Source organism: Oncorhynchus masou, unplaced genomic scaffold (genome assembly GCF_036934945.1).
Source record: "Oncorhynchus masou masou isolate Uvic2021 unplaced genomic scaffold, UVic_Omas_1.1 unplaced_scaffold_1976, whole genome shotgun sequence".
NCBI lineage: Eukaryota > Metazoa > Chordata > Actinopteri > Salmoniformes > Salmonidae > Oncorhynchus > Oncorhynchus masou.
In genome coordinates, this window is record NW_027008468.1 from 56,000 (window position 1) to 83,217 (window position 27,218).

The 27,218-nt window shown below is 53.8% G+C and overlaps 1 pseudogene; it reads left to right on the forward strand.

Moving 5' to 3' along the window:
- Nucleotides 1-20,314, forward strand: part of LOC135532661 (cytoplasmic FMR1-interacting protein 1 homolog) — a 74,123-nt pseudogene extending 53,809 nt beyond the window's left edge.
- Nucleotides 20,315-27,218: the final 6,904 nt, after the last annotated feature.

Here is a 27,218-nt window from a genome sequence, read left to right on the forward strand (position 1 = left end):
CAGCAGAGGGGGTTATGACGGATTTCTACCTGTTCTTGGTAACAGCAGAGGGGGTTATGAAGGATTTCTACCTGTTCTTGGTAACAGCAGAGGGGGTTATGACGGATTTCTACCTGTTCTTGGTGACAGCAGAGGGGGTTATGACGGATTTCTACCTGTTCTTGGTAACAGCAGAGGGGGTTATGAAGGATTTCTACCTGTTCTTGGTAACAGCAGAGGGGTTATGAAGGATTTCTACCTGTTCTTGGTAACAGCAGAGGGGGTTATGAAGGATTTCTACCTGTTCTTGGTAACAGCAGAGGGGTTATGAAGGATTTCTACCTGTTCTTGGTAACAGCAGAGGGGTTATGAAGGATTTCTACCTGTTCTTGGTAACAGCAGAGGGGGTATGAAGGATTTCTACCTGTTCTTGGTAACAGCAGAGGGGGTTATGAAGGATTTCTACCTGTTCTTGGTAACAGCAGAGGGGTTATGAAGGATTTCTACCTGTTCTTGGTAACAGCAGAGGGGGTTATGAAGGATTTCTACCTGTTCTTGGTAACAGCAGAGGGGTTATGAAGGATTTCTACCTGTTCTTGGTAACAGCAGAGGGGGTTATGAAGGATTTCTACCTGTTCTTGGTAACAGCAGAGGGGGTTATGAAGGATTTCTACCTGTTCTTGTCTACAGCAGAGGGGTTATGAAGGATTTCTACCTGTTCTTGGTAAAAGCAGAGGGGGTTATGAAGGATTTCTACCTGTTCTTGGTAACAGCAGAGGGGTTATGACGGATTTCTACCTGTTCTTGGTAACAGCAGAGGGGGTTATGAAGGATTTCTACCTGTTCTTGGTAACAGCAGAGGGGTTATGAAGGATTTCTACCTGTTCTTGGTAACAGCAGAGGGGTTATGAAGGATTTCTACCTGTTCTTGGTAACAGCAGAGGGGGTATGAAGGATTTCTACCTGTTCTTGGTAACAGCAGAGGGGTTATGAAGGATTTCTACCTGTTCTTGGTAACAGCAGAGGGGGTTCTGACGGATTTCTACCTGTTCTTGGTAACAGCAGAGGGGTTATGAAGGATTTCTACCTGTTCTTGGTAACAGCAGAGGGGGTTATGACGGATTTCTACCTGTTCTTGGTAACAGCAGAGGGGGTTATGAAGGATTTCTACCTGTTCTTGGTAACAGCAGAGGGGGTTATGAAGGATTTCTACCTGTTCTTGGTAACAGCAGAGGGGTTATGAAGGATTTCTACCTGTTCTTGGTAACAGCAGAGGGGTTATGAAGGATTTCTACCTGTTCTTGGTAACAGCAGAGGGGGTATGAAGGATTTCTACCTGTTCTTGGTAACAGCAGAGGGGTTATGACGGATTTCTACCTGATGGAGAGAGAGGGAGGTAGAAACCAGCTGGATCCCTGATGGGGGAGAGAGGGGGAGAGGGTAGAAACCAGGTGGATCCCTGATGGGGGAGAGAGAGAGGGGAGGGTAGAAACCAGGTGGATCCCTGATGGGGGGGAGAGAGAGGGGGGGGTAGAAACCAGGTGGATCCCTGATGGGGGAGAGAGAGAGAGGGGGTAGAAACCAGCTGGATCCCTGATGGGGGAGAGAGAGGGGGTAGAAACCAGGTGGATCCCTGATGGGGGAGAGAGAGGGGGAGGAGGGGGTAGAAACCAGCTGGATCCCTGATGGGAGAGAGAAAGGGGGTAGAAACCAGCTGGATCCCTGATGGGAGAGAGAAAGGGGGGTAGAAACCAGCTGGACCACTGATGGGGGAGAGAGAGAGGGGGTAGAAACCAGGTGGATCCCTGATGGGGAGAGAGAGGGGGTAGAAACCAAGTTGATCCCTGATGGGGAGAGAGAGGGGGTAGAAACCAGGTGGATCCCTGATGGGGAGAGAGAGGGGGGTAGAAACCAGGTGGATCCCTGATGGGGAGAGAGAGGGGGTAGAAACCAGGTGGATCACTGATGGGGGGGAGAGAGAGGGGGCGTAGAAACCAGGTGGATCCCTGATGGGGGAGAGAGAGAGGGGGGGTAGAAACCAGGTGGATCCCTGATGGGGGAGAGAGAGAGAGGGGGTAGAAACCAGGTGGATCCCTGATGGGGAGAGAGAGGGGGTAGAAACCAGGTGGATCCCTGATGGGAGAGAGAGAGGGGGAGGAGGGGGTAGAAACCAGGTGGATCCCTGATGGGGGAGAGAGAGGGGGGTAGAAACCAGGTGGATCCCTGATGGGGAGAGAGAGAGGGGGGGGGTAGAAACCAGCTGGATCACTGATGGGGAGAGAGAGGGGGTAGAAACCAAGTGGATCCCTGATGGGGGGAGAGAGGTGGGGGTAGAAACCAGGTGGATCCCTGATGGGGGAGAGAGAGGTGGGGTAGAAACCAGGTGGATCCCTGATGGGGGAGAGAGAGGGGGGTAGAAACCAGCTGGATCCCTGATGGGGGAGAGAGGGGGGTAGAAACCAGGTGGATCCCTGATGGGGGAGAGAGAGGTGGGGTAGAAACCAGGTGGATCCCTGATGGGGAGAGAGAGAGGGGGGTAGAAACCAGGTGGATCCCTGATGGGGGAGAGAGGGGGAGGAGGGGGTAGAAACCAGCTGGATCCCTGATGGGGGAGAGAGGGGGATAGAAACCAGGTGGATCCCTGATGGGAGAGAGAAAGGGGGGGTAGAAACCAGCTGGATCACTGATGGGGGAGAGAGGGGGTAGTAACCAAGTGGATCCCTGATGGGGGAGAGAGAGGTGGGGGTAGAAACCAGGTGGATCCCTGATGGGGGAGAGAGAGGTGGGGTAGAAACCAGCTGGATCCCTGATGGGGGAGAGAGAGAGGGGGGGTAGAAACCAGGTGGATCCCTGATGGGGGAGAGAGAGGGGGGGGGTAGAAACCAGGTGGACTTGTTTTAAGTTCTTAATCACCATCATGAAATGTATATTCCTGTCTCCTGTCGTTGTGAGGGCTCTCTGTGGTTAATGGGAAAATATTAATTATTCATTGGAACATCCAATCTCTCTCTTCTCTCTTCCTCTCTAGGTTCGTCCGCACGGTCTTGCCCTTCTCTCAGGAGTTCCAGAGGGACAAGCCGCCCAACGCCCAGCCCCAGTACCTGTACGGGTCAAAGGTCAGTATAACCCTACCCAGCCCCAGTACGGGTCAAAGGTCAGTACGGGTCAAAGGTCAGTATAACCCTACCCAGCCCCAGTACCTGTACGGACAACTGTCTGTTTGACTCCAAGTACCTTGGGGAGGGCCCTGACCTTAAATATCTCATCCAGGCCTGTCTGTTTGACTCCAAGTACCTTGGGGAGGGCCCTGACCTTAAATATCTCATCTAGGCCTGTCTGTTTGACTCCAAGTACCTTGGGGAGGGCCCTGACCTTAAATATCTCATCCAGGCCTGTCTGTTTGACTCCAAGTACCTTGGGGAGGGCCCTGACCTTAAATATCTCATCTAGGCCTGTCTGTTTGACTCCAAGTACCTTGGGGAGGGCCCTGACCTTAAATATCTCATCCAGGCCTGTCTGTTTGACTCCAAGTACCTTGGGAGGGCCCTGACCTTAAATATCTCATCCAGGCCTGTCTGTTTGACTCCAAGTACCTTGGGGAGGGCCCTGACCTTAAATATCTCATCCAGGCCTGTCTGTTTGACTCCAAGTACCTTGGGGAGGGCCCTGACCTTAAATATCTCATCCAGGCCTGTCTGTTTGACTCCAAGTACCTTGGGGAGGGCCCTGACCTTAAATATCTCATCCAGGTCTGTCTGTTTGACTCCAAGTACCTTGGGGAGGGCCTTGACCTTAAATATCTCATCCGGGCCTGTCTGTTTGACTCCAAGTACCTTGGGGAGGGCCCTGACCTTAACTATCTCATCCGGGTCTGTCTGTTTGACTCCAAGTACCTTGGGGAGGGCCCTGACCTTAAATATCTCATCCAGGCCTGTCTGTTTGACTCCAAGTACCTTGGGGAGGGCCCTGACCTTAAATATCTCATCCAGGCCTGTCTGTTTGACTCCAAGTACCTTGGGAGGGCCCTGACCTTAAATATCTCATCCAGGCCTGTCTGTTTGACTCCAAGTAACTTGGGAGGGCCCTGACCTTAAATATCTCATCCAGGCCTGTCTGTTTGACTCCAAGTACCTTGGGGAGGGCCCTGACCTTAAATATCTCATCCAGGCCTGTCTGTTTGACTCCAAGTACCTTGGGAGGGCCCTGACCTTAAATATCTCATCTAGGCCTGTCTGTTTGACTCCAAGTACCTTGGGGAGGGCCCTGACCTTAAATATCTCATCCAGGCCTGTCTGTTTGACTCCAAGTACCTTGGGGAGGGCCCTGACCTTAAATATCTCATCCAGGCCTGTCTGTTTGACTCCAAGTACCTTGGGGAGGGCCCTGACCTTAAATATCTCATCCAGGCCTGTCTGTTTGACTCCAAGTACCTTGGTTGCTGTGGTGATAATCCTTCTCAGCATATTTCTCTGGCTGACATATGCATTACCAAACTAACAAACAATACAAAAAGTTAAAATACTCTCAATGAATGATTTGTAAAACAGAGTCAGAGTCAAGCCCCCTACGGTGTAGTGGAACACTTCTCCTCCAGTCCCCTACGGTGTAGTGGAACACTTCTCCTCCAGTCCCCTACAGTGTAGTGGAACACTTCTCCTCCAGTCCCCTACAGTGTAGTGGAACACTTCTCCTCCAGTCCCCTACAGTGTAGTGGAACACTTCTCCTCCAGTCCCCTACAGTGTAGTGGAACACTTCTCCTCCAGTCCCCTACAGTGTAGTGGAACACTTCTCCTCCAGCCCCCTACAGTGTAGTGGAACACTTCTCCTCCAGTCCCCTACAGTGTAGTGGAACACTTACAAATTGGTGAATTCACCTTATGACATCCAGTGGAACAGCCACTTTACAATAGTGCATCTAAATCATTTAAGGGGGGTGAGAAGGATTACTTTATCCTATCCTAGGTATTCCTTAAAGAGGTGGGGTTTCAGGTGTCTCCGGAAGGTGGTGATTGACTCCGCTGTCCTGGCGTCGTGAGGGAGTTTGTTCCACCATTGGGGGCCAGAGCAGCGAACAGTTTTGACTGGGCTGAGTGGGAACTGTACTTCCTCAGTGGTAGGGAGGCGAGCAGGCCAGAGGTGGATGAACGCAGTGCCCTTGTTTGGGTGTAGGGCCTGATCAGAGCCTGGAGGTACTGCGGTGCCGTTCCCCTCACAGCTCCGTAGGCAAGCACCATGGTCTTGTAGCGGATGCGAGCTTCAACTGGAAGCCAGTGGAGAGAGCGGAGGAGCGGGGTGACGTGAGAGAATTTGGGAAGGTTGAACACCAGACGGGCTGCGGCGTTCTGGATGAGTTGTAGGGGTTTAATGGCACAGGCAGGGAGCCCAGCCAACAGCGAGTTGCAGTAATCCAGACGAGAGATGACAAGTGCCTGGATTAGGACCTGCGCCGCTTCCTGTGTGAGGCAGGGTCGTACTCAGCGGATGTTGTGGAACACTTCTCCTCCAGTCCCCTACAGTGTAGTGGAACACTTCTCCTCCAGTCCCCTACAGTGTAGTGGAACACTTCTCCTCCAGTCCCCTACAGTGGAGTGGAACACTTCTCCTCCAGTCCCCTACAGTGGAGTGGAACACTTCTCCTCCACCACTGAGCGATTACAGCAACAGCAACTCAGAGCTGACAGACAGGGAGGGAGTGAGAAAGCGAATATTGTAGGGGAAAATTCTGGCATAACTTTCTCCCTGTTTCCCTCTCTCTCGCTCTCTTTTCTATCCCTCTGTCTCCCTCTCTCCACCTTCTTCAGGCTCTGAATCTGGGGTACAGCAGTATCTTTAGTTTCTACAGGCCCTTAACTTCCTGTCTCCCTCTACCTCTCCCCTCTCTACAGGCCCTTAACGTCAAATCAAATCAAATTTATTTATATAGCCCTTCGTACATCAGCTGATATCTCAAAGTGCTGTACAGAAACCCAGCCTAAAACCCCAAACAGCAAGCAATGCAGGTGTAGAAGCACGGTGGTTAGGAAAAACTCCCTAGAAAGGCCAAAACCTAGGAAGAAACCTAGAGAGGAACCAGGCTATGTGGGGTGGCCAGTCCTCTTCTGGCTGTGCCGGGTAGAGATTATAACAGAACATGGCCAAGATGTTCAAATGTTCATAAATGACCAGCATGGTCGAATAATAATAAGGCAGAACAGTTGAAACTGGAGCAGCAGCATGGCCAGGTGGACTGGGGACAGCAAGGAGTCATCATGTCAGGTAGTCCTGGGGCATGGTCCTAGGGCTCAGGTCCTCCGAGAGAGAGAAGGAGAGAATTAGAGAACGCACACTTAGATTCACACAGGACACCGAATTGGACAGGAGAAGTACTCCAGATATAACAAACTAACCCCAGCCCCCGACACATAAACTACTGCAGCATAAATACTGGAGGCTGAGACAGGAGGGGTCAGGAGACACTGTGGCCCCATCCGAGGACACCCCCGGACACGGCCAAACAGGAAGGATATAACCCCACCCACTTTGCCAAAGCACAGCCCCCACACCACTAGAGGGATATCTTCAACCACCAACTTACCATCCTGAGACAAAGCTGAGTATAGCCCGCAAAGATCTCCGCCATGGCACAACCCAAGGGGGTGTGCCAAACCAGACAGGATGACCACATCAGTGAATCAACCCACTCAGGTGACGCACCCCTTCCAGGGACGGCATGAGAGAGCCCCAGTAAGCCAGTGACTCAGCCCCTGTAATAGGGTTAGAGGCGTCCTGTCTCCCTCTACCTCTCCCCTCTCTACAGGCCCTTAAATTGCTGTCTCCCTCTAACTCCCCCTCTCTAAAGGCCCTTAACTTCCTGTCTCCCTCTACCTCTCCCCTCTCTACAGGCCCTTAACTTCCTGTCTCTCTCTACCTCTCCCCTCTCTACAGGCTCTGAACCTGGCGTACAGCAGTATCTTTGGTTTCTACAGACACTTTGTTGGTCCTCCTCACATCAAGGCCATGTGTCGTCTGCTGGGGTACCAGGGCATCGCTGTGGTCATGGAGGAACTGCTCAATGTGGTCAAGAGCCTGGTGAGAAAGGAGAAGGGATGGGGAGGGGTGGGATGAGTGAGGGGGTGGAGGGTAAGTGGGCGAGAGGGGGATGGAGAGTGGTGGTGGGAGGGAGGGCGGGCGGGTGAGTAGAGGGAGGGTGGGATGGAGGGAGGAGGAATTGGCAGTGGGTGTGGGGAGAGGGAGGAGGAATGGAGAGGGAGGAGGAATGGAGGGAGGGAGGAGGAATGGAGAGTGGAGAGAGGGAGGGAGGAGGAATGGAGAGAGGGGGAGGAGGAATGGAGAGAGGGAGGGAGGAGGAATGGAGAGTGGAGAGAGGGAGGGAGGAGGAATGGAGAGAGGGGGAGGAGGAATGGAGGGTGGAGGAATGGAGAGAGGGAGGGAGGAGGAATGGAGAGTGGAGAGAGGGAGGGAGGAGGAATGGAGAGTGGAGAGAGGGAGGGAGGAGGAATGGGAGGGGGGGAGGAGGAATGGAGGGAGGGTGAATGGAGGGAGGAGGAATGGAGAGTGGAGAGAGGGAGGGAGGAGGAATGGAGAGAGGGAGGGAGGAGGAATGGAGAGTGGAGAGAGGGAGGGAGGAGGAATGGAGAGTGGAGAGAGGGAGGGAGGAGGAATGGAGAGGGGGAGGAGGAATGGAGGGAGGGGGAATGGAGAGAGGGAGGGAGGAGGAATGGAGAGTGGAGAGAGGGAGGGAGGAGGAATGGAGAGTGGAGAGAGGGAGGGAGGAGGAATGGAGAGAGGGAGGGAGGAGGAATGGAGAGTGGAGAGAGGGAGGGAGGAGGAATGGAGAGTGCAGAGAGGGAGGGAGGAGGAATGGAGAGAGGGGGGGAGGAGGAATGGAGGGAGGGGGAATGGAGAGAGGGAGGGAGGAGGAATGGAGAGTGGGGGAGAGGGGGAGGAGGAATGGAGAGAGGGAGGGGGAGGAGGAATGGGGAGGGAGGAGGAATGGAGAGTGGAGAGAGGGAGGGATGAGGAATGGAAAGTGGAGAGAGGGAGGGAGGAGGAATGGAGAGTGGAGAGAGGGAGGGAGGAGGAATGGAGAGGGGGGAGGAGGGAGGAGGGATGGAGAGAGGGGGGGGGAGGAATGGAGATAGGGAGGGAGGAGGAATGGAGAGGGAGGAGGAATGGAGAGTGGAGAGAGGGAGGGAGGAGGAATGGAGAGAGGGGGGGAGGAGGAATGGAGGGAGGGGGAATGGAGAGAGGGAGGGAAGAGGAATGGAGAGTGGAGAGAGGGGGGAGGAGGAATGGAGAGTGGAGAGGGAGGGAGGAGGAATCCAGCTCCAGGGCACCATCATGCAGCATGTTATTACCCCCCCCCCCCCCCTCAGCTCCAGGGCACCATCATGCAGAATGTTATTAACCCCCCTCAGCTCCAGGGCACCATCATGCTGTATATTATTAACCCCCCTCAGCTCCAGGGCACCATCATGCAGTATGTTATTAACCCCCCCCCCCAGGGCACCATCATGCTGTATGTTATTACCCCCCCCTCAGCTCCAGGGCACCATCATGCTGTATGTTATTAACCCCCCCCAGCTCCAGGGCACCATCATGCTGTATATTATTAACCCCCCTCAGCTCCAGGGCACCATCATGCAGTATGTTATTAACCCCCCCCCCAGCTCCAGGGCACCATCATGCTGTATGTTATTACCCCCCCTCACCTCCAGGGCACCATCATGCTGTATGTTATTAACCCCCCCCCCCCCCAGCTCCAGGGCACCATCATGCTGTATGTTATTAACCTCCCCCCCTCAGCTCCAGGGCACCATCATGCAGTATATTATTAACCCCCCCCCTCAGCTCCAGGGCACCATCATGCAGTATGTTATTAACCCCCCCTCAGCTCCAGGGCACCATCATGCTGTATATTATTAACCCCCCTCAGCTCCAGGGCACCATCATGCAGTATGTTATTAACCCCCCCCTCAGCTCCAGGGCACCATCATGCAGTATATTATTAACCCCCCCCTCAGCTCCAGGGCACCATCATGCTGTATATTATTAACCCCCCTCAGCTCCAGGGCACCATCATGCAGTATGTTATTAACCCCCCCTCAGCTCCAGGGCACCATCATGCAGTATATTATTAACCCCCCTCAGCTCCAGGGCACCATCATGCAGTATGTTATTAACCCCCCTCAGCTCCAGGGCACCATCATGCAGTATGTTATTAACCCCCCTCAGCTCCAGGGCACCATCATGCAGTATGTTATTAACCCCCCTCAGCTCCAGGGCACCATCATGCAGTATGTTATTAACCCCCCTCAGCTCCAGGGCACCATCATGCTGTATATTATTAAACCCCCCTCAGCTCCAGGGCACCATCATGCAGTATGTTATTACCCCTCCCCCCTCAGCTCCAGGGCACCATCATGCAGTATGTTATTAACCCCCCCCCCTCAGCTCCAGGGCACCATCATGCAGTATGTTATTAACCCCCCTCAGCTCCAGGGCACCATCATGCAGCATGTTATTAACCCCCCCCTCAGCTCCAGGGCACCATCATGCAGTATGTTATTACCCCCCTCAGCTCCAGGGCACCATCATGCAGTATGTTATTAACCCCCCCCCTCAGCTCCAGGGCACCATCATGCAGTATGTTATTAACCCCCCTCAGCTCCAGGGCACCATCATGCAGTATGTTATTAACCCCCCTCAGCTCCAGGGCACCATCATGCAGTATGTTATTAACCCCCCCTCAGCTCCAGGGCACCATCATGCAGTATGTTATTACCCCCCTCAGCTCCAGGGCACCATCATGCAGTATGTTATTAACCTCCCCCTCAGCTCCAGGGCACCATCATGCAGTATGTTATTAACCTCCCCCCTCAGCTCCAGGGCACCATCATGCAGTATGTTATTAACCTCCCCCCTCAGCTCCAGGGCACCATCATGCAGTATGTTATTACCCCCCCCTCAGCTCCAGGGCACCATCATGCAGTATGTTATTAACCCCCCCCTCAGCTCCAGGGCACCATCATGCAGTATGTTATTACCCCCCTCAGCTCCAGGGCACCATCATGCAGTATGTTATTAACCCCCCTCAGCTCCAGGGCACCATCAAGCAGTATGTTATTAACCCCCTCAGCTCCAGGGCACCATCATGCAGTATGTTATTAACCCCCCTCAGCTCCAGGGCACCATCATGCAGTATGTTATTAACCCCCCTCAGCTCCAGGGCACCATCATGCAGTATGTTATTAACCCCCCCCCCCTCAGCTCCAGGGCACCATCATGCAGTATGTTATTAACCCCCCCCTCAGCTCCAGGGCACCATCATGCAGTATGTTATTACCCCCCCCCTCAGCTCCAGGGCACCATCATGTAGTATGTTATTAACCCCCCTCAGCTCCAGGGCACCATCATGCTGTATGTTATTAACCCCCCCCCTCAGCTCCAGGGCACCATCATGCAGTATGTTATTAACCCCCCTCAGCTCCAGGGCACCATCATGCTGTATGTTATTAACCCCCCATCAGCTCCAGGGCACCATCATGCAGTATGTTATTAACCCCCCCCCTCAGCTCCAGGGACCCATCATGCAGTATGTTATTACCCCCCTCAGCTCCAGGGCACCATCATGCAGTATATTATTAACCCCCCCCCCTCAGCTCCAGGACACCATCATGCAGTATATTATTACCCCCCCTCAGCTCCAGGGCACCATCATGCAGTATGTTATTAACCCCCCCCCCCTCAGCTCCAGGGCATCATCATGCAGTATGTTATTAACCTCCCCCCTCAGCTCCAGGACACCATCATGCAGTATGTTATTAACCCCCCTCAGCTCCAGGGCACCATCATGCAGTATGTTATTAACCCCCCTCAGCTCCAGGGCACCATCATGCAGTATGTTATTAACCCCCTCAGCTCCAGGACACCATCATGCAGTATGTTATTAACCCCCCTCAGCTCCAGGGCACCATCATGCAGTATGTTATTAACCCCCCTCAGCTCCAGGGCACCATCATGCAGTATGTTATTAACCCCCTCAGCTCCAGGACACCATCATGCAGTATGTTATTAACCCCCCCTCAGCTCCAGGGCACCATCATGCAGTATGTTATTAACCCCCCCTCAGCTCCAGGGCACCATCATGCAGTATGTTATTAACCCCCCTCAGCTCCAGGGCACCATCATGCAGTATGTTATTAACCCCCCTCAGCTCCAGGGCACCATCATGCAGTATGTTATTAACCCCCCCCTTAGCTCCAGGGCACCATCATGCAGTATGTTATTACCCCCCCCCAGCTCCAGGGCACCATCATGCAGTATGTTATTACCCCCCCTCAGCTCCAGGGCACCATCATGCAGTATGTTATTAACCCCCCCCTCAGCTCCAGGGCACCATCATGCAGTATGTTATTAACCCCCCCCCTCAGCTCCAGGGCACCATCATGCAGTATGTTATTACCCCCCCCTCAGCTCCAGGGCACCATCATGCAGTATGTTATTAACCCCCCCCTCAGCTCCAGGGCACCATCATGCAGTATGTTATTAACCCCCCTCAGCTCCAGGGCACCATCATGCAGTATGTTATTAACCTCCCCCCTCAGCTCCAGGGCACCATCATGCAGTATGTTATTAACCCCCCCCCCTCAGCTCCAGGGCACCATCATGCTGTATGTTATTAACCCCCCCCCTCAGCTCCAGGGCACCATCATGCAGTATATTATTACCCCCCCCCCCTCAGCTCCAGGGCACCATCATGCAGTATATTATTAACCCCCCTCAGCTCCAGGGCACCATCATGCAGTATGTTATTACCCCCCTCAGCTCCAGGGCACCATCATGCAGTATATTATTAACCCCCCCCTCAGCTCCAGGGCACCATCATGCAGTATGTTATTAACCCCCCTCAGCTCCAGGGCACCATCATGCAGTATGTTATTACCCCCTCAGCTCCAGGGCACCATCATGCAGTATGTTATTAACCCCCCCCTCAGCTCCAGGGCACCATCATGCAGTATGTTATTAACCCCCCTCAGCTCCAGGGCACCATCATGCAGTATGTTATTAACCCCCCTCAGCTCCAGGGCACCATCATGCAGTATGTTATTACCCCCCCCTCAGCTCCAGGGCACCATCATGCAGTATGTTATTAACCCCCCTCAGCTCCAGGGCACCATCATGCAGTATGTTATTAACCCCCCTCAGCTCCAGGGCACCATCATGCAGTATGTTATTAACCCCCCTCAGCTCCAGGGCACCATCATGCAGTATGTTATTACCCCCCCCTCAGCTCCAGGGCACCATCATGCAGTATGTTATTACCCCCCCTCAGCTCCAGGGCACCATCATGCAGTATGTTATTAACCCCCCTCAGCTCCAGGGCACCATCATGCAGTATGTTATTACCCCCCCCTCAGCTCCAGGGCACCATCATGCAGTATATTATTAACCCCCCTCAGCTCCAGGGCACCATCATGCAGTATGTTATTAACCCCCCCCCTCAGCTCCAGGGCACCATCATGCAGTATGTTATTACCCCCCCTCAGCTCCAGGGCACCATCATGCAGTATGTTATTACCCCCCTCAGCTCCAGGGCACCATCATGCAGTATGTTATTAACCCCCCCCCCTCAGCTCCAGGGCACCATCATGCAGTATGTTATTAACCCCCCCCTCAGCTCCAGGGCACCATCATGCAGTATGTTATTACCCCCACCCCCTCAGCTCCAGGGCACCATCATGCAGTATGTTATTAACCCCCCCCTCAGCTCCAGGGCACCATCATGCAGTATGTTATTAACCTCCCCCCTCAGCTCCAGGGCACCATCATGCAGTATGTTATTAACCTCCCCCTCAGCTCCAGGGCACCATCATGCAGTATGTTATTAACCTCCCCCCTCAGCTCCAGGGCACCATCATGCAGTATGTTATTAACCCCCCCCTCGGCTCCAGGGCACCATCATGCAGTATGTTATTAACCCCCCTCAGCTCCAGGGCACCATCATGCAGTATGTTATTAACCCCCCTCAGCTCCAGGGCACCATCATGCAGTATGTTATTAACCCCCCTCAGCTCCAGGGCACCATCATGCAGTATGTTATTAACCTCCCCCCCCTCAGCTCCAGGGCACCATCATGCAGTATGTTATTAACCTCCCCCTCAGCTCCAGGGCACCATCATGCAGTATGTTATTAACCCCCCTCAGCTCCAGGGCACCATCATGCTGTATGTTATTAACCCCCCCCCTCAGCTCCAGGGCACCATCATGCAGTATGTTATTAACCCCCCCCTCATCTCCAGGGCACCATCATGCAGTATGTTATTACCCCCCCCCCCTCAGCTCCAGGGCACCATCATGCTGTATGTTATTAACCCCCCCCCTCAGCTCCAGGGCACCATCATGCAGTATGTTATTAACCCCCCCCCTCAGCTCCAGGGCACCATCATGCTGTATGTTATTAACCCCCCTCAGCTCCAGGGCACCATCATGCAGTATGTTATTACCCCCCTCAGCTCCAGGGCACCATCATGCAGTATGTTATTAACCCCCCTCAGCTCCAGGGCACCATCATGCAGTATGTTATTAACCCCCCCCTCAGCTCCAGGGCACCATCATGCAGTATGTTATTAACCCCCCTCAGCTCCAGGGCACCATCATGCAGTATGTTATTAACCCCCCTCAGCTCCAGGGCACCATCATGCAGTATGTTATTAACCCCCCTCAGCTCCAGGGCACCATCATGCAGTATGTTATTAACCCCCCTCAGCTCCAGGGCACCATCATGCTGTATGTTATTAACCCCCCTCAGCTCCAGGGCACCATCATGCAGTATGTTATTAACCCCCCCCCCCCAGCTCCAGGGCACCATCATGCAGTATGTGAAGACCCTGATGGAGGTGATGCCTAAGATCTGCCGTCTCCCCCGCCACGAGTACGGCTCGCCGGGTGAGTCCGGAGAGACAAGGAGCCTTCAATATCTGTTAGATATTTATATAATTAAAGGTTTTAGCAAGGCAAAGTGGACTACAGTAGCTAGCCATTAAGAGTGTCCTTAATCGATGCCTTGATTTGTTTAGCTGACGTAGCCGTCTCCGTCTCTCCTCCCTGCAAGGTATCCTGGAGTTTTTCCACCACCAGCTGAAGGACATAGTGGAGTACGCCGAGTTGAAGACCGTCTGCTTCCAGAATCTCAGGGAGGTGGGCAATGCACTGCTCTTCTGTCTGCTCAGCGAACAGAGCCTGGTAAGAACCACGACCCCAACACGTCTACACAACCCCAACACGTCTACACAACCACGTCTACACATTCACGACCCCAACACGTCTACACAACCACGACCCCAACACGTCTACACGACCCCAACACGTCTACACAACCACAACACGTCTACACGACCCCAACACGTCTACACGACCCCAACACGTCTACACGACCCCAACACGTCTACAACCACAACACGTCTACACGACCCCAACACGTCTACACAACCACAACCACGTCTACACAACCACAACCCCAACACGTCTACACAACCACAACCCCAACACGTCTACACAACCACAACCACGTCTACACGACCCCAACACGTCTACACAACCACGTCTACACAACCACAACCACGTCTACACAACCACAACCACGTCTACACGACCCCAACACGTCTACACAACCACAACCACGTCTACACATTCACAACCACGTCTACACAACCACAACCACGTCTACACGACCCCAACACGTCTACACAACCACAACACGTCTACACGACCCCAACACGTCTACACGACCCCAACACGTCTACACGACCCCAACACGTCTACACAACCCCAACACGTCTACACAACCACAACCACGTCTACACATTCACGACCCCAACACGTCTACACAACCCCAACACGTCTACACAACCACAACCCCAACACGTCTACACAACCACAACCCCAACACGTCTACACAACCACAACCACGTCTACACAACCACAACCACGTCTACACGACCCCAACACGTCTACACAACCACGTCTACACAACCACAACCACGTCTACACATTCACAACCACGTCTACACAACCACACCACGTCTACACAACCACGTCTACACGACCCCAACACGTCTACACGACCCCAACACGTCTACACAACCACAACACGTCTACACAACCCCAACACGTCTACACAACCACAACCCCAACACGTCTACACAACCACAACCCCAACACGTCTACACAACCACAACCACGTCTACACAACCACAAAACGTCTACACAACCACAACACGTCTACACAACCACAACACGTCTACACAACCACGTCTACACAACCACAACACGTCTACACAACCACAACCACGTCTACACATTCACAACACGTCTACACAACCACGTCTACACATTCACAACCACAACGCGTCTACACATTCACGACCCCAACACGTCTACACATTCACGACCCCAACACGTCTACACATTCACGACCCCAACACATCTACACATCCACGACCCCAACACGTCTACACAACCACAACCACAACCACGTCTACACATTCACAACCACGTCTACACAACCACACCACGTCTACACAACCACAACCACGTCTACACGACCCCAACACGTCTACACGACCCCAACACGTCTACACAACCACAACACGTCTACACAACCACAACCACGTCTACACATTCACGACCCCAACACGTCTACACAACCACGACCCCAACACGTCTACATGACCCCAACACGTCTACATGACCCCAACACGTCTACACGACCCCAACACGTCTACACGACCCCAACACGTCTACACGACCACACCACGTCTACACAACCACAACCACGTCTACACAACCCCAACACGTCTACACGACCCCAACACGTCTACACGACCACAACCACGTCTACACATTCACGACCCCAACACGTCTACACAACCACAACCCCAACACGTCTACACAACCACAACCACAACCCCAACACGTCTACACAACCACAACCACGTCTACACAACCACAACACGTCTACACATACACAACCACGTCTACACAACCACAACACGTCTACACAACCACAACACGTCTACACAACCACAACCACGTCTACACAACCACAACACGTCTACACAACCACAACCACGTCTACACAACCACACCATGTCTACACAACCACAACCACGTCTACACAACCACAACACGTCTACACAACCACAACCACGTCTACACATTCACAACCACGTCTACACAACCACACCATGTCTACACAACCACAACCACGTCTACACAACCACAACCACGTCTAAACAACCACATCACGTCTACACAACCACAACACGTCTACACAACCACAACACGTCTACACAACCACAACCACGTCTACACAACCACAAAACGTCTACACAACCACAACACGTCTACACAACCACGTCTACACAACCACAACACGTCTACACAACCACAACCACGTCTACACAACCACAACACGTCTACACAACCACAACCACGTCTACACATTCACAACACGTCTACACAACCACGTCTACACATTCACAACCACAACGCGTCTACACATTCACGACCCCAACACGTCTACACATCCACGACCCCAATACGTCTACACATTCACGACCCCAACACGTCTACACATTCACGACCCCAACACGTCTACACAACCACAACCACGTCTACACATTCACGACCCCAACACGTCTACACGACCCCAACACGTCTACACATTCACGACCCCAACACGTCTACACGACCCCAACACGTTTACACATTCACGACCCCAACACGTCTACACATTCACGACCCCAACACGTCTACACATTCACGACCCCAACACGTCTACACATTCACGACCCCAACACGTCTACACATTCACGACCCCAACACGTCTACACGACCCCAACACGTCTACACATTCACAACCACAACACGTCTACACATTAACGACCCCAACACGTCTACACAACCACAAGACGTCTACACATTCACGACCCCAACACGTCTACACATTCACGACCCCAACACGTCTACACATTCACGACCACAACACATCTACACAACCACCACCCCAACACGTCTACACATTCACGACTCCAACACGTCTACACATTCACGACCCCAACACGTCTACACATTCACGACCCCAACGTCTACACATTCACGACTCCAACACGTCTACACATTCACAACCCCAACACATCTACACATTCACGACCACAACACGTCTACACAACCACGACCCCAACACGTCTACATGACCCCAACACGTCTACACAACCACAACCCCAACACGTCTACACATTCACGACCCCAACAGGTCTACACATTCACGACCCCATCACGTCTACACATTCACGACCCCAACACGTCTACACATTCACGACCCCAACACGTCTACACATTCACGACCCCAACACTTCTACATGACCCCAACACGTCTACACATTCACAACCCCAACACGTCTACACATTCACGACCCCAACACTTCTACACGACCACAGCACGTCTACACATTCACGACCCCACCACTTCTACACAACCACAACACGTCTACACATTCACGACCCCAACACGTCTACACGACCACAACACGTCTACACATTCACGACCACAACACGTCGACACATTCACGACCCCACCACTTCTACACAACCACAACACGTCTACACATTCACGACCCCAACACGTCTACACGACCACAGCACGTCTACACATTCACGACCCCACCACTTCTAAACAACCACAACACGTCTACACATTCACTACCACAGCACGTCGACACATTCACGACCCCAACACGTCTACACATTCACGACCCCAACACGTCTACACATTCACGACCCCAGCACGTCTACACAACCACGACCCCAACACGTCTACACATCCACAACACGTCTACACAACCACGACCCCAACACGTCTACACATTCACGACCACAACACGTCTACACATTCACAACCACAACACATCTACACATCCACGACCCCAACACATCTACACATTCACGACCCCAACACGTCTACACATTCACAACCACAACACGTCTACACATTCACAACCACAACACGTCTACACTTTCACGACCCCAACACGTCTACACATTCACGACCCCAACACATCTACACATTCACCACATCTACACATTCACAACCCCAACACGTCTACACATCCACGACCCCAACACGTCTACACAACCCCAACACGTCTACACATCCACGACCCCAACACTTCTACACAACCACAACACGTCTACACATTCACGACCCCAACACGTCTACACATTCACGACCCCAACACATCTACACAACCACAACCCCAACACGTCTACACAACCACAACCCCAACACGTCTACACAACCACAACCACGTCTACACAACCACAACACGTCTACACATACACAACCACGTCTACACAACCACAACACGTCTACACAACCACAACACGTCTACACAACCACAACACGTCTACACAACCACAACCACGTCTACACAACCACAACACGTCTACACAACCACAACCACGTCTACACAACCACACCATGTCTACACAACCACAACCACGTCTACACAACCACAACCACGTCTACACAACCACAACCACGTCTACACATTCACAACCACGTCTACACAACCACACCACGTCTACACAACCACAACCACGTCTACACAACCACAACCACGTCTAAACAACCACATCACGTCTACACAACCACAACACGTCTACACAACCACAACACGTCTACACAACCACAACCACGTCTACACAACCACAAAACGTCTACACAACCACAACACGTCTACACAACCACAACCACGTCTACACAACCACAACACGTCTACACAACCACAACCACGTCTACACAACCACAACACGTCTACACAACCACAACCACGTCTACACATTCACAACACGTCTACACAACCACGTCTACACATTCACAACCACAACGCGTCTACACATTCACGACCCCAACACGTCTACACATTCACGACCCCAACACGTCTACACATTCACGACCCCAACACATCTACACATCCACGACCCCAATACGTCTACACATTCACGACCCCAATACGTCTACACATTCACGACCCCAACACGTCTACACATTCACGACCCCAACACGTCTACACAACCACAACCACGTCTACACATTCACGACCCCAACACGTCTACACGACCCCAACACGTCTACACATTCACGACCCCAACACGTCTACACATTCACGACCCCAACACGTCTACACATTCAAGACCCCAACACGTCTACACATTCACGACCCCAACACGTCTACACATTCACGACCCCAACACGTCTACACATTCACGACCCCAACACGTCTACACATTCACGACCCCAACACGTCTACACATTCACGACCCCAACACATCTACACATCCACGACCCCAACACATCTACACGACCCCAACACGTCTACACATTCACAACCACAACACGTCTACACATTAACGACCCCAACACGTCTACACAACCACAAGACGTCTACACATTCACGACCCCAACACGTCTACACATTCACGACCAACACGTCTACACATTCACGACCACAACACGTCTACACAACCACGACCCCAACACGTCTACACATTCACGACTCCAACACGTCTACACATTCACGACCCCAACACGTCTACACATTCACGACCCCAACGTCTACACATTCACGACTCCAACACGTCTACACATTCACAACCCCAACACATCTACACATTCACGACCACAACACGTCTACACATTCACGACCACAACACATCTACACAACCACGACCCCAACACGTCTACATGACCCCAACACGTCTACACAACCACAACCCCAACACGTCTACACATTCACGACCCCAACAGGTCTACACATTCACGACCCCAACACGTCTACACATTCACGACCCCAACACGTCTACACATTCACGACCCCAACACGTCTACACATTCACAACCCCAACACGTCTACACATTCACGACCCCAACACTTCTACATGACCCCAACACGTCTACACATTCACAACCCCAACACGTCTACACATTCACGACCCCAACACTTCTACACGACCACAGCACGTCTACACATTCACGACCCCACCACTTCTACACAACCACAACACGTCTACACATTCACGACCCCAACACGTCTACACGACCACAACATGTCTACACATTCACGACCCCAACACGTCTACACGACCACAACACGTCGACACATTCACGACCCCACCACTTCTACACAACCACAACACGTCTACACATTCACGACCCCAACACGTCTACACGACCACAGCACGTCTACACATTCACGACCCCACCACTTCTAAACAACCACAACACGTCTACACATTCACTACCCCAACACGTCTACACGACCACAGCACGTCGACACATTCACGACCCCAACACGTCTACACATTCACGACCCCAGCACGTCTACACAACCACGACCCCAACACGTCTACACATCCACAACACGTCTACACAACCACGACCCCAACACGTCTACACATTCACGACCACAACACGTCTACACATTCACAACCACAACACATCTACACATCCACGACCCCAACACATCTACACATTCACGACCCCAACACGTCTACACATTCACAACCACAACACGTCTACACATTCACAACCACAACACGTCTACACTTTCACGACCCCAACACGTCTACACATTCACGACCCCAACACATCTACACATTCACGACCCCAACACATCTACACATTCACAACCCCAACACGTCTACACATCCACGACCCCAACACGTCTACACAACCCCAACACGTCTACACATTCACGACCCCAACACGTCTACACATCCACGACCCCAGCACTTCTACACAACCACAACACGTCTACACATTCACGACCCCAACACGTCTACACAACCACGATCCCAACAACTGAATCACCCTTTTTCACCAAGTACATTTAAACATACCTGGTGATGTGGTGCTGCTAGACAACATCCTCAGAATGTTACCTGGTGATATGGTGCTGATAGTGATAGACAACATCCTCAGAATGTTACCTGGTGATATGGTGCTGCTAGTGATAGACAACATACTCAGAATGTTACCTGGTGATATGGTGCTGATAGACAACATATTCAGAATGTTACATGGTGATATGGTGCTGTAGACAACATACTCAGAATGTTACATGGTGCTGCTAGACAACATCCTCAGATTGTTAACTGGTGATATGGTGCTGCTAGTGATAGACAACAAACTCAGAATATTACCTGGTGATATGGTGCTGATAGACAACATATTCAGAATGTTACCTGGTGATATGGTGCTGTTAGACAACATACTCAGAATGTTACCTGGTGATATGGCGCTGATGGACAACATACTCAGAATGTTACCTGGTGATATGGTGCTGCTAGTGATAGACAACATACTCAGAATATTACCTGGTGATATGGTGCTGATAGACAACATACTCAGAATGTTACCTGGTGATATGGTGCTGATAGACAACAAACTCAGAATATTACCTGGTGATATGGTGCTGCTAGACAACATACTCAGAATGTTACCTGGTGATATGGTGCTGTAGACAACATACTCAGAATGTTACATGGTGCTGATGGACAACATACTCAGAATGTTACATGGTGCTGATGGACAACATACTCAGAATGTTACATGGTGCTGATAGACAACATACTCAGAATGTTACCTGGTGCTGATGGACAACATACTCAGAATGTTACATGGTGCTGATGGACAACATACTCAGAATGTTACATGGTGCTGATAGACAACATACTCAGAATGTTACATGGTGCTGATAGACAACATACTCAGAATGTTACCTGGTGATATGGTGCTGATGGACAACATACTCAGAATGTTACCTGGTGATATGGTGCTGATGGACAACATACTCAGAATGTTACCTGGTGATATGGTGCTGATAGACAACATACTCAGAATGTTACCTGGTGATATGGTGCTGTTGGACAACATACTCAGAATGTTACATGGTGATATGGTGCTGTTGGACAACATACTCAGAATATTACCTGGTGATATGGTGCTGCTAGTGTTAGACAACATACTCAGAATGTTACCTGGTGATATGGTGCTGATGGACAACATCCTCAGAATATTACCTGGTGATATGGTGTTGCTAGACAACATACTCAGAATGTTACCTGGTGATATGGTGCTGCTAGTGATAGACAACATACTCAGAATGTTACCTGGTGATATGGTGCTGATGGACAACACACTCAGAATGTTACCTGGTGATATGGTGCTGCTAGACAACATACTCAGAATGTAACCTGGTGATATGGTGCTGTTGGACAACATACTCAGAATGTTACCTGGTGATATGGTGCTGTAGACAACATACTCAGAATATTACCTGGTGATATGGTGCTGCTAGTGTTAGACAACATACTCAGAATATTACCTGGTGATATGGTGCTGATGGACAACATCCTCAGAATATTACCTGGTGATATGGTGCTGATGGACAACATCCTCAGAATATTACCTGGTGATATGGTGCTGTAGACAACATACTCAGAATGTTACCTGGTGATATGGTGCTGTAGACAACATACTCAGAATATTACCTGGTGATATGGTGCTGCTAGTGTTAGACAACATACTCAGAATATTACCTGGTGATATGGTGCTGCTAGTGATGGACAACATACTCAGAATATTACCTGGTGATATGGTGCTGATAGACAACATACTCAGAATGTTACCTGGTGATATGGTGCTGTTGGACAACATACTCAGAATGTTACCTGGTGATATGGTGCTGTTGGACAACATACTCAGAATGTTACCTGGTGATATGGTGCTGATGGACAACATCCTCAGAATATTACCTGGTGATATGGTGCTGCTAGACAACACACTCAGATGTTACCTGGCGATATGGTGCTGTAGACAACATACTCAGAATATTACCTGGTGATATGGTGCTGTAGACAACATACTCAGAATATTACCTGGTGATATGGTGCTGTAGACAACATACTCAGAATATTACCTGGTGATATGGTGCTGTTAGTGATAGACAACATACTCAGAATATTACCTGGTGATATGGTGCTGATGGACAACATACTCAGAATATTACCTGGTGATATGGTGATACGAGTTCCCCAGGGGAGCGTAGGGGGACAGCGTGGTCTGAGTTCCCCAGGGGAACGTAGGGGGACAGCGTGGTCTGAGTTCCCCAGGGGAACGTAGGGGGACAGCGTGGTCTGAGTTCCCCAGGGGAACGTAGGGGGACAGTGCGGTTCGAGTTCCCCAGGGGAGCGTAGGGGGACAGCGCGGTTCGAGTTCCCCAGGGGAGCGTAGGGGGACAGCGCGGTTCGAGTTCCCCAGGGGAACGTAGGGGGACAGCGCGGTTCGAGTTCCCCAGGGGAACGTAGGGGGACGGCGCGGTTCAAGTTCCCCAGGGGAGCGTAGGGGGACAGCGTGGTTCGAGTTCCCCAGGGGAACGTAGGGGGACGGCGCGGTTCAAGTTCCCCAGGGGAGCGTAGGGGGACAGCGTGGTCCGAGTTCCCCAGGGGAGCGTAGGGGGACGGCGCGGTTCGAGTTCCCCAGGGGAACGTAGGGGGACAGCGCGGTTCAAGTTCCCCAGGGGAATGTAGGGGGACGGCGCGGTTCGAGTTCCCCAGGGGAGCGTAGGGGGACAGCGCGGTTCGAGTTCCCCAGGGGAACGTAGGGGGACAGCGCGGTTCGAGTTCCCCAGGGGAACGTAGGGGGACAGCGCGGTTCGAGTTCCCCAGGGGAGCGTAGGGGGACAGCGTGGTCTGAGTTCCCCAGGGGAGCGTAGGGGGACAGCGCGGTCTGAGTTCCCCAGGGGAGCGTAGGGGGACGGCGCGGTTCAAGTTCCCCAGGGGAGCGTAGGGGGACGGCGTGGTCTGAGTTCCCCAGGGGAACGTAGGGGGACAGCGTGGTTCAAGTTCCCCAGGGGAATGTAGGGGGACGGCGCGGTTCGAGTTCCCCAGGGGAGCGTAGGGGACGGCGCGGTTCGAGTTCCCCAGGGGAGCGTAGGGGACGGCGCGGTTCGAGTTCCCCAGGGGAGCGTAGGGGGACGGCGCGGTTCGAGTTCCCCAGGGAGCGTAGGGGGACGGCGCGGTTCGAGTTCCCCAGGGAGCGTAGGGGGACAGCGTGGTCTGAGTTCCCCAGGGGAACGTAGGGGGACGGCGCGGTTCGAGTTCCCCAGGGGAGCGTAGGGGGACAGCGCGGTCTGAGTTCCCCAGGGGAACGTAGGGGGACGGCGCGGTTGGAGTTCCCCAGGGGAACGTATGGGGACGGCGCGGTTCGAGTTCCCCAGGGGAGCGTAGGGGGACAGCGCGGTTCGAGTTCCCCAGGGGAACGTAGGGGGACAGCGCGGTTCGAGTTCCCCAGGGGAACGTAGGGGGACAGCGCGGTTCGAGTTCCCCAGGGGAACGTAGGGGGACGGCGCGGTTCGAGTTCCCCAGGGGAGCGTAGGGGGACGGCGCGGTCTGAGTTCCCCAGGGGAGCGTAGGGGGACGGCGCGGTTCGAGTTCCCCAGGGGAGCGTAGGGGGACGGCGCGGTTCGAGTTCCCCAAGGAAACGTAGGGGGACAGCGCGGTTCGAGTTCCCCAAGGAAACGTAGGGGGACAGCGCGGTTCAAGTTCCCCAAGGAAACGTAGGGGGACAGCGCGGTTCGAGTTCCCCAAGGAAACGTAGGGGGACAGCGCGGTTCAAGTTCCCCAGGGGAGCGTAGGGGGACAGCGTGGTCTGAGTTCCCCAGGGGAACGTAGGGGGACGGCGCGGTTGGAGTTCCCCAGGGGAACGTATGGGGACGGCGCGGTTCGAGTTCCCCAGGGGAGCGTAGGGGGACGGCGCGGTTCGAGTTCCCCAGGGGAGCGTAGGGGGACGGCGCGGTTCGAGTTCCCCAGGGGAGCGTAGGGGGACGGCGCGGTTCGAGTTCCCCAGGGGAACGTAGGGGGACGGCGCGGTTCGAGTTCCCCAGGGGAGCGTAGGGGGACGGCGCGGTTCGAGTTCCCCAGGGGAGCGTAGGGGGACGGCGCGGTCTGAGTTCCCCAGGGGAGCGTAGGGGGACGGCGCGGTTCGAGTTCCCCAGGGGAGCGTAGGGGGACAGCGCGGTTCGAGTTCCCCAAGGAAACGTAGGGGGACAGCGGTTCAAGTTCCCCAAGGAAACGTAGGGGGACAGCGCGGTTCGAGTTCCCCAAGGAAACGTAGGGGGACAGCGCGGTTCAAGTTCCCCAGGGGAGCGTAGGGGGACGGCGCGGTCTGAGTTCCCCAGGGGAGCGTAGGGGGACAGCGCGGTCTGAGTTCCCCAGGGGAGCGTAGGGGGACAGCGCGGTCTGAGTTCCCCAGGGGAGCGTAGGGGGACGGCGCGGTCTGAGTTCCCCAGGGGAGCGTAGGGGGACGGCGCGGTCTGAGTTCCCCAGGGGAACGTAGGGGGACGGCGCGGTCTGAGTTCCCCAGGGGAGCGTAGGGGGACAGCGTGGTCTGAGTTCCCCAGGGGAGCGTAGGGGGACGGCGCGGTCTGAGTTCCCCAGGGGAGCGTAGGGGACGGCGCGGTCTGAGTTCCCCAGGGGAACGTAGGGGGACAGCGTGGTCTGAGTTCCCCAGGGGAGCGTAGGGGGACAGCGCGGTCTGAGTTCCCCAGGGGAGCGTAGGGGGACGGCGCGGTTCGAGTTCCCCAGGGGAATGTAGGGGGACGGCGCGGTCTGAGTTCCCCAGGGGAGCGTAGGGGGACAGCGTGGTCTGAGTTCCCCAGGGGAGCGTAGGGGGACAGCGTGGTCTGAGTTCCCCAGGGGAGCGTAGGGGGACGGCGTGGTCTGACTTCCCCAGGGGAGCGTAGGGGGACGGCGTGGTCTGAGTTCCCCAGGGGAGCGTAGGGGACGGCGCGGTTCGGTTCGAGTTCCCCAGGGGAGCGTAGGGGGACAGCGTGGTCTGAGTTCCCCAGGGGAGCGTAGGGGGACGGCGCGGTTCGAGTTCCCCAGGGGAGCGTAGGGGGACGGCGCGGTTCGAGTTCCCCAGGGGAGCGTAGGGGGACAGCGCGGTCTGAGTTCCCCAGGGAACGTAGGGGGACGGCGCGGTTCGAGTTCCCCAGGGGAGCGTAGGGGGACAGCGTGGTCTGAGTTCCCCAGGGAGCGTAGGGGACGGCGCGGTCTGAGTTCCCCAGGGGAGCGTAGGGGACGGCGCGGTTCGAGTTCCCCAGGGAGCGTAGGGGGACGGCGCGGTTCGAGTTCCCCAGGGGAGCGTAGGGGGACGGCGCGGTCTGAGTTCCCCAGGGGAACGTAGGGCGGACGGCGCGGTTCGGAGTTCCCCAGGGGAGCGTAGGGGGACAGCGTGGTCTGAGTTCCCCAGGGAGCGTAGGGGGACGGCGCGGTTCGAGTTCCCCAGGGGAACGTAGGGGGACGGCGCGGTTCGAGTTCCCCAGGGGAGCGTAGGGGGACAGCGCGGTTCGAGTTCCCCAGGGGAGCGTAGGGGACGGCGTGGTCTGAGTTCCCCAGGGGAGCGTAGGGGACGGCGCGGTTCGAGTTCCCCAGGGGAGCGTAGGGGGACGGCGCGGTTCAAGTTCCCCAGGGGAACGTAGGGGACGGCGCGGTTCGAGTTCCCCAGGGGAGCGTAGGGGGACAGCGGTCTGAGTTCCCCAGGGGAGCGTAGGGGGACGGCGTGGTCTGAGTTCCCCAGGGGAACGTAGGGGGACAGCGTGGTCTGAGTTCCCCAGGGGAGCGTAGGGGGACGGCGCGGTTCAAGTTCCCCAGGGGAACGTAGGGGGACGGCGCGGTTCGAGTTCCCCAGGGGATTTGTTGGCAAGTGAACTCACATTGGAAAGTAAAAGTCTGGAAACTGAAAAGCTCAAATCACTGTTGCTGCCTCACTGGGTGCCAGTTATTCATACAATGAACACAACATGACCACAACCTTAATCCCAACAACCTTAATCCCAACATGCACATCAATCTATCTCTGACCAGCAGCTTGTCAGCAACACCTTGTGTCAGTGGAACATCTCTGACCAGCAGCTTGTCAGCAACACCTTGTGTCAGTGGAACATCTCTGACCAGCAGCTAGCAGCAACACCTTGTGTCAGTGGAACATCTCTGACCAGCAGCTAGCAGCAACACCTTGTGTCAGTGGAACATCTCTGACCAGCAGCAACACCTTGTGTCAGCTAGCAGCAACACCTTGTGTCAGTGGAACATCTCTGACCAGCAGCAACACCTT